Below are 13,933 nucleotides of genomic sequence, written 5' to 3'. Positions count from 1 at the left end.
ATAAGAAAATTTCAGGTTTCTACCCAATATCGATGAGGATAGTTCCCACGTCTGACGTGAGTACAAGGCTCCAGTTGGGACTCTATTATTTCTAAATCCTTAACCATTCTCTTCTAATTATCACCTCCAGGATCCTTATTTTCAGATTAAATTTTTTTGATTCTCAGGGAAAAAAAAATATTAAACCTACGAAATACGTTGCCGTTTAGTGCTTCTGTGGGTGGGCTACCCACAAAATGCCAAAGCAACATCATGGCCTGTTGTCTGAGCCCTTACTATATATAGCAGGACACTCTTGACCAATTCCAAACACAACCTTCTTGGGTGAAGAAGCACTCCCTTGACTTTGTGCTCCTGACTCTGGTCATCACTGTGGACTTGAGGTTGATTAAAAATGCATTACAAATGCCGGGCGCTGTGGCTCAAGCCTATAACCCCAACACTTTGGGAGGCTGAGGCAGGCGGATGACTTGAAGTCAGGAGTTCGAGACCAGCCTGGCCAACATGGTGAAACCCTGTCTCTACTAAAAATACAAAAATTAGCCAGGCGTGGTGGCACACGCCTGTAATCCCAGCTACTCGGGAGGCTGAGGCACGTAAATGGCTTGAACCTGGGAGGCACAAGTTACAGTGGGCTGAGATCAGGTCAGTGCACTCTAGCCTGGGTGACAGCGCAAGACTCTGTTTCAAAAAAAAAAGAAAAAGAAAAAAAAGCACCACTAGTAACTCTCCCTTCTTCATAGTTAATATTTAGAGTCTACAGTCTACTATCTATGGTTCCTCTCTACCTTCATCCAATGCTTTGTAATCCATCTATCCCTCCATCCATATATCCAACAAATACAGATTGAGCACCTACCTTTTGCCAGATATAGTACTACATGGTAGGGGTACATTGGTGAACAAAGTTTGTAGAATTCTGACCTCATGGAACATATAATCTAACAGTGGAGATAGGCATGAAAACTGACCATTACCTATAGCACAACTGGTCATTACTAAAAATATATAAACGAATAATTAACATAATGTGAACTGAAAAACAGAAAACACAGTCTAACGTGTAGTATGTTGACCCTACTTACTCTAAAATGAAATACTTTGTTGTCACCACTGGAAGCATTAGTGTGGAAAACCTGATCGTCTCCAATCGTCTTACTATTTAGAAGAGTATGCCCACTTAATGAGAATATTAAGTAGGAATTAATATTTTATGCAAGAATAAGCTGACAGTATCTTTTTTTTTTTTTTTTTTTTTTGAGACAGGGTCACTCAATCTGGAGTACAGTGTCACCCAGGCTATAGTACAGTGACGCCACCATAGCTCACTGCAGCCTCAACCTCCTGGGCTCAAGTGGTCCTCCTGCCGCAGCTTCCAGAGTAGCTGGGACCACAGGCATGTGCTACCACACGCAGCTAATGTTTCAGGTTTTTTGTAGAGACCAGGTCTCGTTATATTGCCCAGGCTGGTCTCAAACTCTTGCCTCAACCTCCCTAAGTGCCGAGATTACAGGTGTGAGCTGCCGCGCCCGGCTCATTTTTTTTTTTTTTTTTTTTTTTTTTAATTAATATTTAAGTTCTAGTACATGTGCATAACGTGCCAAAAGGTTTGTTACATATGTATACTTATGCATGTTGGTGTGCTGCACCATCAACTCGTCAGCACCCATCAATTCATCATTTATATCCAGTGTATACTCCCCAATGCCATACCTCCCCTCCCCTCCCCATTTCTTTTTTCTTTCTAGATTAAGTCATTTTCTTGAAGTTGGGGGTTCCAGTTCAACATCTTCCTCTTGTGACCACATGGTGGGTCACTCACTGGGGTTTGTTGAGTCACTCAGGACATCACACCTGAGGGTGGATGTTTCTCTGTCCAGAGTTCTCCATGAGAGGAAGGAGGGGAACAAGAGGCAAGAGGGCTGGCCTGAAGACGTGTACTCGCCTCCCGGTCAGGCATTGCAGAAGGGAGAGGGTGCCCAGAGCACTGAGGACAAGACAAAGGAGGCAGGAGAAGATAAGGCTGCCGAACAAGGCCCTTCTCTCAGCAAAGCAGAACTGCGTAAAGATGCAAAGGGTAAGGCCAGCCCAGGGCTACAGACCCAGACCTGGTGCATTTCGGTTTATGAAATGGGGTCCTGGAGCTAGGGCCTTTTGGGACAAGGTCAGAGCCAATGTCATAGGTCAAGACAAAAAAAAGGCCAGGCGTAGTGGCTCACGCCTGTAATCCCAGCACTTTGGGAAGCCAAGGCAGGCAGATCACCTGAGGTCAGGAGTTCGAGACCAGCCTAACCAACGTGGAGAAACCCTGTCTCTACTAAAAATACAAAATTAGCCATGTATGGTGGCAGGTGCCTGTAATCCCAGCTACTCGGGAGGCTGAGGCAGGAGAATCGCGTGAACCCAGGAGGTGGAGGTTGCGGTGAGCCAAGATCATGCCATTGCACTCCAGCCTGGGCAACAAGAGCAAAACTCCATCTCAAAAACAAATAAATAAATAAATAAAAATGTTGTAAACAGCCAAGTCTGCAGAGCTACTACTACTCACGACTGGAATCTGGCTCAAAAACTCTAATGTTCATATTTAGGTATTATCTGGTGTTGGGCCAAAGAGGACGACTTCCAATAAAACCAAAGCCAGTGCAAGCCACTAGCTCAGTAGCTGCATATGGCGTCCTGAGTCCCAGAGACTCAGCCTCATCTCCTCAGTGAGAGAATCTGATCATTTGAAGGAAATGTAGAGGGCACCACCTCCAGGGGTTAGCTTGATTCTGGCCAAGGGTCCCCCACTCTTTGTCCCATTTATTGCCTTTGTGTCTGTGGAGTTGGGCTCCTCCAAGGTGGGCTCAGTCTCCAAGCTTAGCAAACCACATATCTGAGCCCCAGGCACATCCCATTAAGGCAGGGAGCAGTGACTAGCCAATGAGGCATCTCTTCAAGTGGGAGGAATGAATCAGCTGCGGATTTGGTGTCTTTAGAGCAGCAGGCCGCAGCCATGAGCTGATGCACAAAAAGGCAGCTGAACTGTCTGGAAGCATGTTACTATCTCTCTTTTTCTCCTCTTGTAAATTTTTTTTTTCTCTTTTTTCTGCCTCTCTTTGTCCCTTCTCCCCTGCCTAACCTATTACCTAAGGAATCACCTATGCATGCCATGGCTCTCAGAGCTCTGACTTACTAACCTTGGGTTCAACACACAGAGGAGCCTGTATTCTCCATGCCAAGAGAGTTAGGAAGGCACAGAGGCAAGTCATCTTTGCGTTTCCATTTCTTTCTCCAGATAAAGAAATCAAGCCTTTTGCAAATAGCTCTACATAATGTTTCTTCTAAGTGTGCCTCATTGATGGAGGAGGGAAAGAAAGAAGGTGTTTTATCTTTAAGCCTCATTTACTAAGTAAAAGATGCAACCTTTTGTGATTATTAACAAAGAGCTATTACTCCAAGTACTAAAGAGAGTGACAAACTGCAGCTGGCAAAGGGGGGTACATAAATTCTCCAGATTTCCTCTGAAGCCCCAGTCACATACAGTCAGACAGGGTTTTTAGTTATGCAGATGCTGTGTTCTTTTTGGAAATCACAGTTTCGATTCCCCGAAGTCTCAGTTTTAGTCACATTCAGGCCAATGAAAGCTGTCAAGGTGTGAATTTGTTAAGAGAGAGTTTCGAAATGGGTCTTTTGCGAAGCCCAATCTTACCATCCAGAGCTGAAACTAGCTATTAAGGAGAATTGCAGTGTAGGGAAAGAGAAGAAAAGAGATGTAGCAAAAGTGACAGGAGAGAAAGGGAAGACCCTTAATCTCAGGATAAAGGCCTTGGCCTTGAAGCAAAGCAAGGGCAAAATCTTCACTGCGGAGTTCAGAGTGAGATGCAAACTTCAAAGGCATGTGAGAGAAACGACTGGCCTATACCAGGCGGAGACACCTTCCAACAGTCTGCGTATGAGCTGTGGCCTCCCCAAACAACCCTACACAATGGTGTTGGCTCCCTTATTCTCTTTCAGCCTTTCCAATTTATATTTCTCTCAAGTTCTGTCTAGAGATCAAAGTTCCGTTTGTTTGTTTGTTTGTTCGTTTTGTTTTTAACCTCCACTTCAGGTATCAACCATATACAGAGCCAACTAAGACACAAAAACTTTAGAGAGAGCTTAGGACACAAAAGTGCATTCATTCTGTCGTTCAACAAATGTTTTTTGAGCACCCACTATGTGTCAGGTACTGTTCCAGGTGCTGAAAACTCATTGGTGACTAAAACCAAGAAAGATGATCCAAGACACTAACACAGAGAACTCATTAACGGGCCCCAATCCATCATTCTCCAACTCATCTCCAGCCTTACAGAGCAATGTTGGGAGGGTGAATTTGATCACCACTCCCACCCACGTATGGTCTCATTTCATGAGAAAGTCAGTTCTTGCTCCCTAAGAAAGTAGTGCTTTGGAAACATTTACCCCAGGGGCCTGCAGTTGAGAATCCACAGACTGCACCCATGCGAGCTGTTCTGTTTCTTATTTTCCTTCCACTTGAAAGCAATTAGGTTTTTCTTCCATTTGGGGGTTTCTATCCACTTCTGACCCTAAATGCTCAGGAAATTACAAAGCAAGTTTTCCAACAGATGCTTTTACTAGCGTCAGACAGTCTCACACAGCTGCTAATTTGCTCTTGCTACATCTTGCAAGCCTGATGCACCACGGAGGAATAGAGGCTTGAGCTGAATGGCTCTGCTCCTTCTTTATGCCCAGCTGCAAAAGTAAGGTTGGCTGTCATTGCCTGATGAGGTGCTCCCAACACATGGAGGTTCTGCCAGGCAAGAGGTTCTAAAAGAGAAAAGTCACAGATATAAGATGTAAAGATTGGCAATAGAATGGTAGTGTGTGTGTGTGTGAGAGAGAGAGAGAGAGAGAGAGAGAGAGAAAGAGAGAGAGAGAGAGAGAGAGAGATTCACAAATGTTTAAAAAGAAACTGGCTTTCTTGGAGGTGTGTGGTTTCTACAGCAATTTTTGGAATGTAAGTGCAGAGAATAGAGGGGGTGACTGAATCTGAAGAATCCACAGCCACACCCCAGTGAGACAGCCATGTGTTCCATGAAATCTGAACCACAGCCCTTGCATATAATCTGCCTCTGCTTGGGGGTATCTGGGGAATTTTGGAAGACTGCAGATCAAAGGGAGAGCTTGCTTCAATTTGTCCAGAGTCAGGAAAACACATCTCTCCGACCAATACTGGGTAACTGCACATCCTGCCCAAACGTGCTCACCAAGCCCACATGGTTTAGTAAAGCATGACTTGGGGTTTTTTTTTTTGCGTGTTTTTTTTTTCTCTGAAAGAAACAGCTGTTTGATAAAGAACGGAGACTAGAGAGAGCAAAGGCTCAGAGAGAATGAAGAATCCGCGACATATGTGTTCCATGGCTTTGTACAACTCACTCCGGATCCTGGCGCATCAGTTTTCCCCATGCAAAGTGGAGTTCATTATACTCAGAGTATCAAAGAATCACAAAGTTAGGAGAGATTTCAAAGGCTGTAGTCAGTCAGACCAGGCTGTAAGAGCCTGACACATGGCAAGCACACAATAATTGTTAATTCATCAATTATTTCATTGAGTTAAGAAGTCAACAGGTGAATGCATGCTGGGATCCCTGTACAACATCCCAGCAAGTGGTAGTTCCATATGTGCTTAAATACCACCAGCAGTGGGACCAGCCACTGAGATGGATCACTCTGTCTTTGACATATACAGATGCAAAACCTAACCCAAATCCAAATCTTGCAACCTGGAAGTTTTCACCATTGGTTCCAATTCCACCCACTGGAACTGAGCCAGAGGAGTTTGATCCTTGCTCTACATGGAAGCCCTTCAGATTTGAAAATAACTGTCATGTCCTCCACTGGGTCCACTTTTCCTCAGGCCATTATTCCCACCTCCTATAGTCATGGCCCTAAATAACAAACAGGGTTTTGGTTTTCTGCCCCATCCTCATCACTTTCCTCTGACTGAGCCCCAGCTGGTTGGTCCAGGTGCCTACTGGAGTTGAGCCCCTGAGCTAAATTCAGGGGTTTGGCTGTGACTGGACTGAGGAGAGAAAAATGTGCTCATCCCCTTCTTGTTCCATAGTATCTGGTATCTGTCGATGCAGATGATGGCTGATATGGCTTGGCTGAGTCCCCACCCAAATCTCTTCTTGAATTGCAGCTCCCATAAATCCCATGTGTCATAGGAGGGACCCAGTGGGAGGTAATTGAATCATGGGGGCAGGTCTTTCCTGTGCTGTTCTCATGATAGTGAATAAGTCTCACAAGATCTGATGGTTTTATAAAGGGGAGTTACCCTGCACAAGCTGTCTTGCCTGCCACCATGTAAGACGTGCCTTTGCTCTTCCTTCATCTTCTGCCATGATTGTGAGGCCTCCCCAGCCATGTGGAACTGTGAGTTCATTAAAATGGCCTTGCTGGGGTATACATTGGTTACTGCCCACTTTTCTTACCCCAAATCCCTGCATATTTTCTAGATCTTAAGTGAACTCTCTCTCAGGCAAGGGGTATTCAAAGACAAAGAGCAACTCTTTCTTGGGTCTTCTCTGCCTCAGACAAAATTAGACACATTAGGCCTGATGGGCAATTTGTTACTCCGGTTAAATTATATTTTGGCCACACATTCCCATACCATACCAGGATACTTACTTCCCACAAGTCAGTACTGAAGAAGAGAGACATCCCTGTCCTGTCTCCTTTCACATTGATTATATCTCTAGAAAGGGATCCCTAATAATAAAGTTGTTGAATGACTTCTTGCGTATGTTAACACCTGATTGCTTACTGAGTATTTTCAAATATTTGGGAAGTGTACCTTATAAGGCAGGTTTTTACATCAGCTAGAATTGCATTTGGCCTGAAGGGATAAAAAGGGAAAAAAAAGATCACCAGTAGAAAGAGAAGTATATTTCCCCCACGTGTTAAGATGTTCAAAGGAAGGCAGGGAAGGGATGGTGGGTGGCTCCATGATGCCATCAGAGACCCAAGCCATTCATAGCTTTCTGCTACTCCTTATCCTTATGCTCACAGGATGGCTGCTCACCTCTGGACATCACACCTGCATTCCAGGTAGGAAGAGGACAGGCCAGTAAAGGGAAAATGAAAAGGAACGTTCTAGCTGAGTACAGGAAAATGACAACTTTCCAAGACACCCCTTCTTTACCAGACTTTCACTTCTCACTAGCCAGAGATAGGTCTTACAGCCATCCCAGCAGCAAGACAATGAAATGGTTTTAGCTAGAGCACACTAACTTCATCCCACAGTTAGGCTCCTCCTGCTGAAGAAGAGAGGAGAATGGATAATGAATAGGAGGTCCGCCCAAACATTATTATTCCTGTTTTATAGAAGAGGAAATGAAGGCTAAGATAGGTCAAGTGACTTGCTCAAGGTCACACAGCTGCCAGAGAGTAGAGTAGGGTTCACCTACCTTAGAGTCAAAGTCCACGTTGTGGGCAGTTACAGAGTCACATTGCTCATCAGAGCTCACACAGCACCATTCAATGTATAAATACCTATGGACTGCTCTGGTGTGGGACACCCATGGCTTTTGCATCAGATGATAGAGTGGTGGTGACCACCTCTCTGAGAACCCATTTAGAAGCCAACACAAGAACACACACCTCTGTTCACAAAAGCTGGCTTTGGCCACCCAGCACAGCCAATGTCCTGCAAAGAGAGCCCATGTGGGCCCCAGTCTGAGAATAACCATATCTTAAAAGTTCTCTCTCTCAGTCTCCTTAAGAAAATGGAAAAGCTGGGCCAGGCGCAGTGGCTCATGCCTGTAATCCTAGCACTTTGGAAGACCGAGGCAGGCAGATCACTAGGTCAGGAGATCGAGACCATCCTGGCTAACACAGTGAAACCCCATCTCTACTGCAAATACAAAAAAATTAGCTGGGCATGGTGGCAGGCACCTGTAGTACCAACTACTTGCAAGGCTGAGGCAAGAGAATGGCATGAACCCGGGAAGTGGAGCTTGCAGTGAGCCGAGATTGCGCCACTGCACTCCAACCTGGGTGACAGAGCAAGACTCTGGCTCAAGAAAAAAAAAAAGAAAGAAAAGAAATGGAAAAGCTGGATTAAAATGTACATTGCTAATGAAAGTAAAGCTTAGTTTTTCTTTAAGAAAGGACCACTGTAATAATTATGATGTTTAAATTCTGGATCAGCTCAGAAATGTAGGTCAATACCCTCGCCTCTCAGCTGGAGCAAAGCAGATGTGGTTGTCACCATGTGACCCCAGCCCCGTCTCTCTCTTTCTTAAGGTTTATTTGATGTTCAGTAAATTGGCCTTTGAGCTCCCAGTTGTGATTAAAACAGCCTTCCTCAGTCCTTCTCTTTGCATGACTGACATATGTACCAACTTAGGGGCAGAGCTTGGAGTGTGTATCTGGAAAAGACACCTTTCCCACGCTTCTGGCCCTGACCCTCCACATGCGTGGGGTATGCTGAAAGCTCCTGCCTCTAATTCCACATCACTGCAGAAAGCAAGCAAGATTTTGAATCCACCTTGGTTTTGTCCCAGTTTATAGCTTGCAGAAAGCCAGTGGGCTAGTGCAAATGAGCCTCATTTTATAAACAAATGGTGGTAACATGGTTAAACAGCTTGGGGTCAGAAATGTCAGGGTTTGACTCCCAGCTCCACCAGCTCCTAATGTGGATCATTGGCCAAGCCCTTTAACCTCTCTGTATCATGACTTTTCCACTACTATATTAGTGTTCTATTGCTGCATAACAAATTACCACATATTTAGTGACTTAAAACAACACCTGTTTATTATATCATGGTTTCTGTGGGTTGGGAATCTGGGTGACTTAGCTAAGTCCCCTTACTCAGAGTCTTACCTGGGGCTCTGGGATGTTAGCAGAATCTATTTCCTTAGAGCATTAGTACTCATGGTGACATGCCTATCAGCAGGCCTCCAATCTCTAACCCGTCCTTTAAAGGGCTCACCTGATAAGGCCAGGCCCACCCAAGAAACGCTCCCTTTTGATTACTTTAGAGTCAACTGATGAGGAAACTTAGTCACATCTGCAAAATTTCTTCACCTTTGCCACAATATAATCACAGGAGTGATATCCCATCATATTCATGGATCTGACCCACATTCAAGGAGAGGGGATTATATAGGGCAGGCACAATAGGGGGCAGAATATTGGTGTCATCTTAGAATTCTGCCTTCTGCACCTTTCTAAAGGAAGATACTAATAGGACCTATCTCATATGGTTGTTTTGAAGATTACATGAGGTGTTCAGTGTAACCGTCGGTACCCAGCAAGCAGCAGCTACTATAATTATTTTAGCGTTTTTGACTATCTACCACATGGCAGGCCTTGTACTAGGAGCTGGGGATTCAGAAAATTGCAACACAAACCTTGCTCTAAAAGAAATCGTGACATTTCTCTAGCACTAATAGTTTCCACCCAATTAAAAGTTGGCAAAAGCGATAAAGCTTTAATCCAACTAAATGACTTTTTTATATAAAGATTCAGGGTTTGCTTGGCTTGTTGGAACCACTGTCAAAAATAAAAAGTACTGACTCTAATCAAATATTGTAATCCACAGGATTATTTCCACTCTCCAAAGCCCCCTGGTTTGACTGCTAATTTGCAATCAGAGGAGCAGCTATTTGGCCCTAGTCCTCCAGCGTGGGTAAATGGTAACTAAGGGATATCTTAGCCTAGGCTGCCCACATCTGAATTACCTGGAGAGCTTGTCCAGAATCCCACCTGCCAAAACTCAGATGCAATTGATGTAGGGTGCATCTGTGTGTTGGAATTTTTTAAAAACCCCTCAGGAGGCTCCAGCATACCACCAGGGTTGAAAATTGCTGCTCTAGCCAAAGCTTGATAGTTTTCCAGTGGTGTGAAAGCTAAATTCCCTTCTTAACAAAACTGTTAAAGACATGATAAGCCAAAGAGACATGAGCAACAATACACATTTTTCCGTTTATTTTCAGCAAAGGGATTGAAATTCAACACATTGCACACCTTTTCAGGCCACTATGGCAGGTCTGAATGTCGAATGTAATTCTGCTGCTTTTTGCAGATAACAGCTTGTTAAAGGTGAGAAAGGGTGGGATCATATTGAGAAAAGATTAAATTTCCCACATATCCAGAAAAGCTGATAGTGCTGAGCGTGTATTCTGCTTGCTCATCTGATGTTCACTCTGTCACCTACAAGTATTAAGCACCTACTATTTATCATGCTTCATGCTGGATGCCAAGGCTTCAAAGATCAGTAGAACCTGAATTTTACCTTAAAGAGACTAGAGTCTAATGTCAACATGCAAGCTTGCCTTTTCTGTACCAGAGGAGAAGTATCCTGGCATCAAGGGCATGGAACTAATTTTGAGGTTATAAACAATCTTTAACATTTGTCTCGCCGGGAGCGGTGGCTCACGCCTGTAACCCCAGCACTTTGGGAGGCCGAGGCGGGCAGATCACCTGAGGTCCGGAGTCTGACACCAGCCTGACCAACAGGGTGAAACCCCGTCTCTACTAAATACAAAAAATTAACTGGGCGTGGTAGCACATGCCTGTAATCCCAGCTACTTGGGATGCTGAGGCAGGAGAAACACTTGAACCCAGGAGGTGGAGGTTGCAGTGAGCTAAGATTGTGCCATTGCACTCTAGCCTGGGCAACAAGAGTGAAACTCCATCTCAAAAAAAAAAAAAATTGTCTCAATTTGGCTGGGCGCGGTGGCTCACGCCTGTAATCCTAGCACTTTGGGAGGCCGAGGCGGGCAAATCATGAGGTCAGGAGATCGAGACCATTCTGGCTAACAGGGTGAAATGCCGTCTCTACTGAAAATACAAAAAATACAGCAATTTTCAACCCTGGTGGTATGCCGGGTGTGGCGGTGGGCGCCTGTAGTCCCAGCTACTCAGGCAGCTGAGGCAGGAGAATGGTGTAAATCTGGGAGGCGGAGCTTGCCGTGAGCCAAGATCGTTGCCTTACTGCGGCACTCCAGCCGGGGGACAGAGCAAGACTCTGCCTCAAAAAAAAAAATAAAAAATTTAAATTTGTCTCAATTTTTTTGAATATGTATCTCTCTCCCTTTCCAGGGTCTCATCACTTCCAGAGAGCAACCTCTTTCCAACTTCCCCTCCTTCTCCACCCACTCCCCCCACCACAAAAACAAAATTGTTACTAAGGATGGGAGCTTAAAAATTGCCAAAACTTCCTAGTTATCTCACAAGGAAACACGGCAACACAGAGCTCCGGCCTCCACTTCTCCCACCCCTCCAAACTCCCCTACAAAGGAGCAGTCTACAACCTAGAACAAGTCCTAAGCTATTTGGGGGCTCATGGCTTCTACATGCTCAACATTCCATGCTGCCAGCAGCACCAATTGCAAATGCAGCAGAAAGCAGACGCTTATTGATTTGGGCTTTGGCAAAAACCAAGGAAGCTGGATTCCTCTTTTGAGATAATGCTGAGCCAGTAGCAGCTATTAGAAACAGGAAACCACGTAGACTCTGGTGTCATAAAAGTAAGACTGGATTTAATGTGCCAATTGCCTGGGATCCAAAGGGGAATTTCTCTCCACTCCTCAGAATGTCATATGTTTCTGCAAAGACCTGAGAGGCAACCCAAGAGGCAGTTCAGCTGGAAGGAAACCAGAATTCCTGTTCAGACAAAATGCTCTTCTAAACCCTCACCCCCTTCATTTGTATGGTAAACGTTTATGGAGAGCCTACTAGACACAAGATACTGCACTAAGCTATGCCAATCCATCACCTCCCTACTCCCACCAATGAACATTTTTTAAATATCAGAATCCCACCACGGTCTCAGAATTCAGCGCCTTGGCAGACTCCAGAAAGAATCATCCTGAGTTATTTTTTAAATGCCTACTCTGGTATCCTGAGGACACTGCTACGTTAAGCTTACTTTATTCTCTATTATTAAAGACTGTTGTAGTGGCGCTTCACTCTGGGCTGCTGGAGACATTCAGGAACCACATCAGCAAACACCACCCCCACTCTCCGTAACATCAGCTCCTTCCATCTAGGGAAAAGGAAATGATCCACAGCTAAGGTCATAGCTGGCGCAGTAGAGGAAAATGTCAAACAAAACCCAGAGATGGAGAGTCGCCGTTATTTACCCCTTTGGTGCATATTTGTGAGGGAATAAACAACTCTCTCCGTTACGGTACGTTACATGACATTACTCATCCACAACATTAGGAAGTGAGATTGCATTACACCCCTGAAAGCTGGCCAGTGTGAAAATGAGTGCTTAAGGGACATGATGATGAAATTGTTTACTCTAGGAGTTAAGGTCTGTTTTCCTCTAACAGAGAGGGGCCGTGTATCCCTAAGTTGGTTTAAATGTGGTCATAAAGTCTAGAATATGAACTGGAAGACTTCAAGATCGCTGGAAGCCACAGATTTCATATTGGAGTTAGGCAGGCAAGTCCAGGCTTGGTTCTTTTCAGATTTTTTTTTTAATTTATTTGTTCATCTATTTTTTATTATACTTTAAGTTCTATGGTGATCATTAAAAAGTCAGGAAACAACAGGTGCTGGAGAGGATGTGGAGAAATAGGAACACTTTTACACTGTTGGTGGGACTGTAAACAGGAAAGGTTCTTTTCAGACTTATCATGGACCAGTTATCTAGCCTGAAAACGGATTTTGAAATTGCTGGGAGAACTTCAAAATGCTCATTTCTATCTTGGAAACTAGCTCCAATCTCCTCGCAACAGGAGGTGCATTGAGGCATTCCCTAAAGCAGGACTACAGCCCTCAGGCCAAATTTGTCCTACCCACTTCTATTTGGATGGCTTGTGAGTGAAGAACGGTCTTCCATTTTTAAATGGTTGACAAATACATCAAATGAAGTGTTTTTTGACACATGGAAATTAAATGAAAGTCAAATGTTAGTGTTCATATGTAAAGTTTTATTGAAACACAGCCATGCCTACTCATTCACATATTGTTACTCTTGTGTTCCAACAACTGTGTTGTATAATTGCAACAGAGTCCACATGGCCCACAAAGCCTACAATATTTGATACCTGCTCCTTTAAGAGGAAGTTGATTGACCCTTGCACTAAAGTAAAATAATAATAATAATAAGCCTGTATACATACAAAAAAAATGAGTCACATAATTTATTCTTTAATTATCTAATTAAACAATCCTATTGTAGCCCCTAAATCTTCTCCACTCAGTAAAACCCCCACAATGAGAATCAACTCATGTGGCATTAGCAGAGCAACTTATCAATAATGCACCTGGCAAAGAGACTTTTCCACCATGTTCATCACATTCTCAGAACTTCTAGAAAAGCATATCAGATTATCAGGTAGATGCGGTTTATCTACTAACCAGAGTTTTCATTCTTGGCTATGGGTTGGGGGTCTGCTTCCTTCTCAGTTGCACAAGCCTCTTTCTTGTTACGCTGTAAGGTCAGGCAACCCAAATCTAGCCATGGAAGAAGTGAGTGCCACATATAGAATCTACAGTATAGCATTTCTCTCCCTGCCTCCTGACCACAGACTGGATGCTGCCACTTTCCCTGAGACCTGTTTATCCACCATTAATCTCTTCCAGTCTGACCACCACCAAACCTGGGGGATGAAGCTGGGAATTATCTCCTCCAATAGCAAAGAGCTTCCTAACGCGTGACGTAAGTCTTTCACGGATCCCTTTTAATCTCTTATCCTTTGCAGACCGAGAAGTAAGAATGTACCCCATACGGGGTGGGCTGAGTAAACAAGGTGTTGTGATTGACCAAGACCAAAAGAGCAGGAGTAAGGGGTTTCTGTTCACCGCCATCCCCACTCTCACCACCCCTACCCGCCCCCGTCACCTCTCTGCCTCCGTATAAGGGCAGCTTGGGGAGAGAAACAAAGCCCTTAAAGTCAGTCATAATGCACAGAAACCTCACCAGCGATC

Source organism: Rhinopithecus bieti, unplaced genomic scaffold (assembly GCF_001698545.2).
Source record: "Rhinopithecus bieti isolate Rb0 unplaced genomic scaffold, ASM169854v2 scaffold_2349, whole genome shotgun sequence".
NCBI classification, from domain to species: Eukaryota; Metazoa; Chordata; class Mammalia; order Primates; family Cercopithecidae; genus Rhinopithecus; species Rhinopithecus bieti.
Note: the sequence above shows the minus strand (reverse complement) of the source record.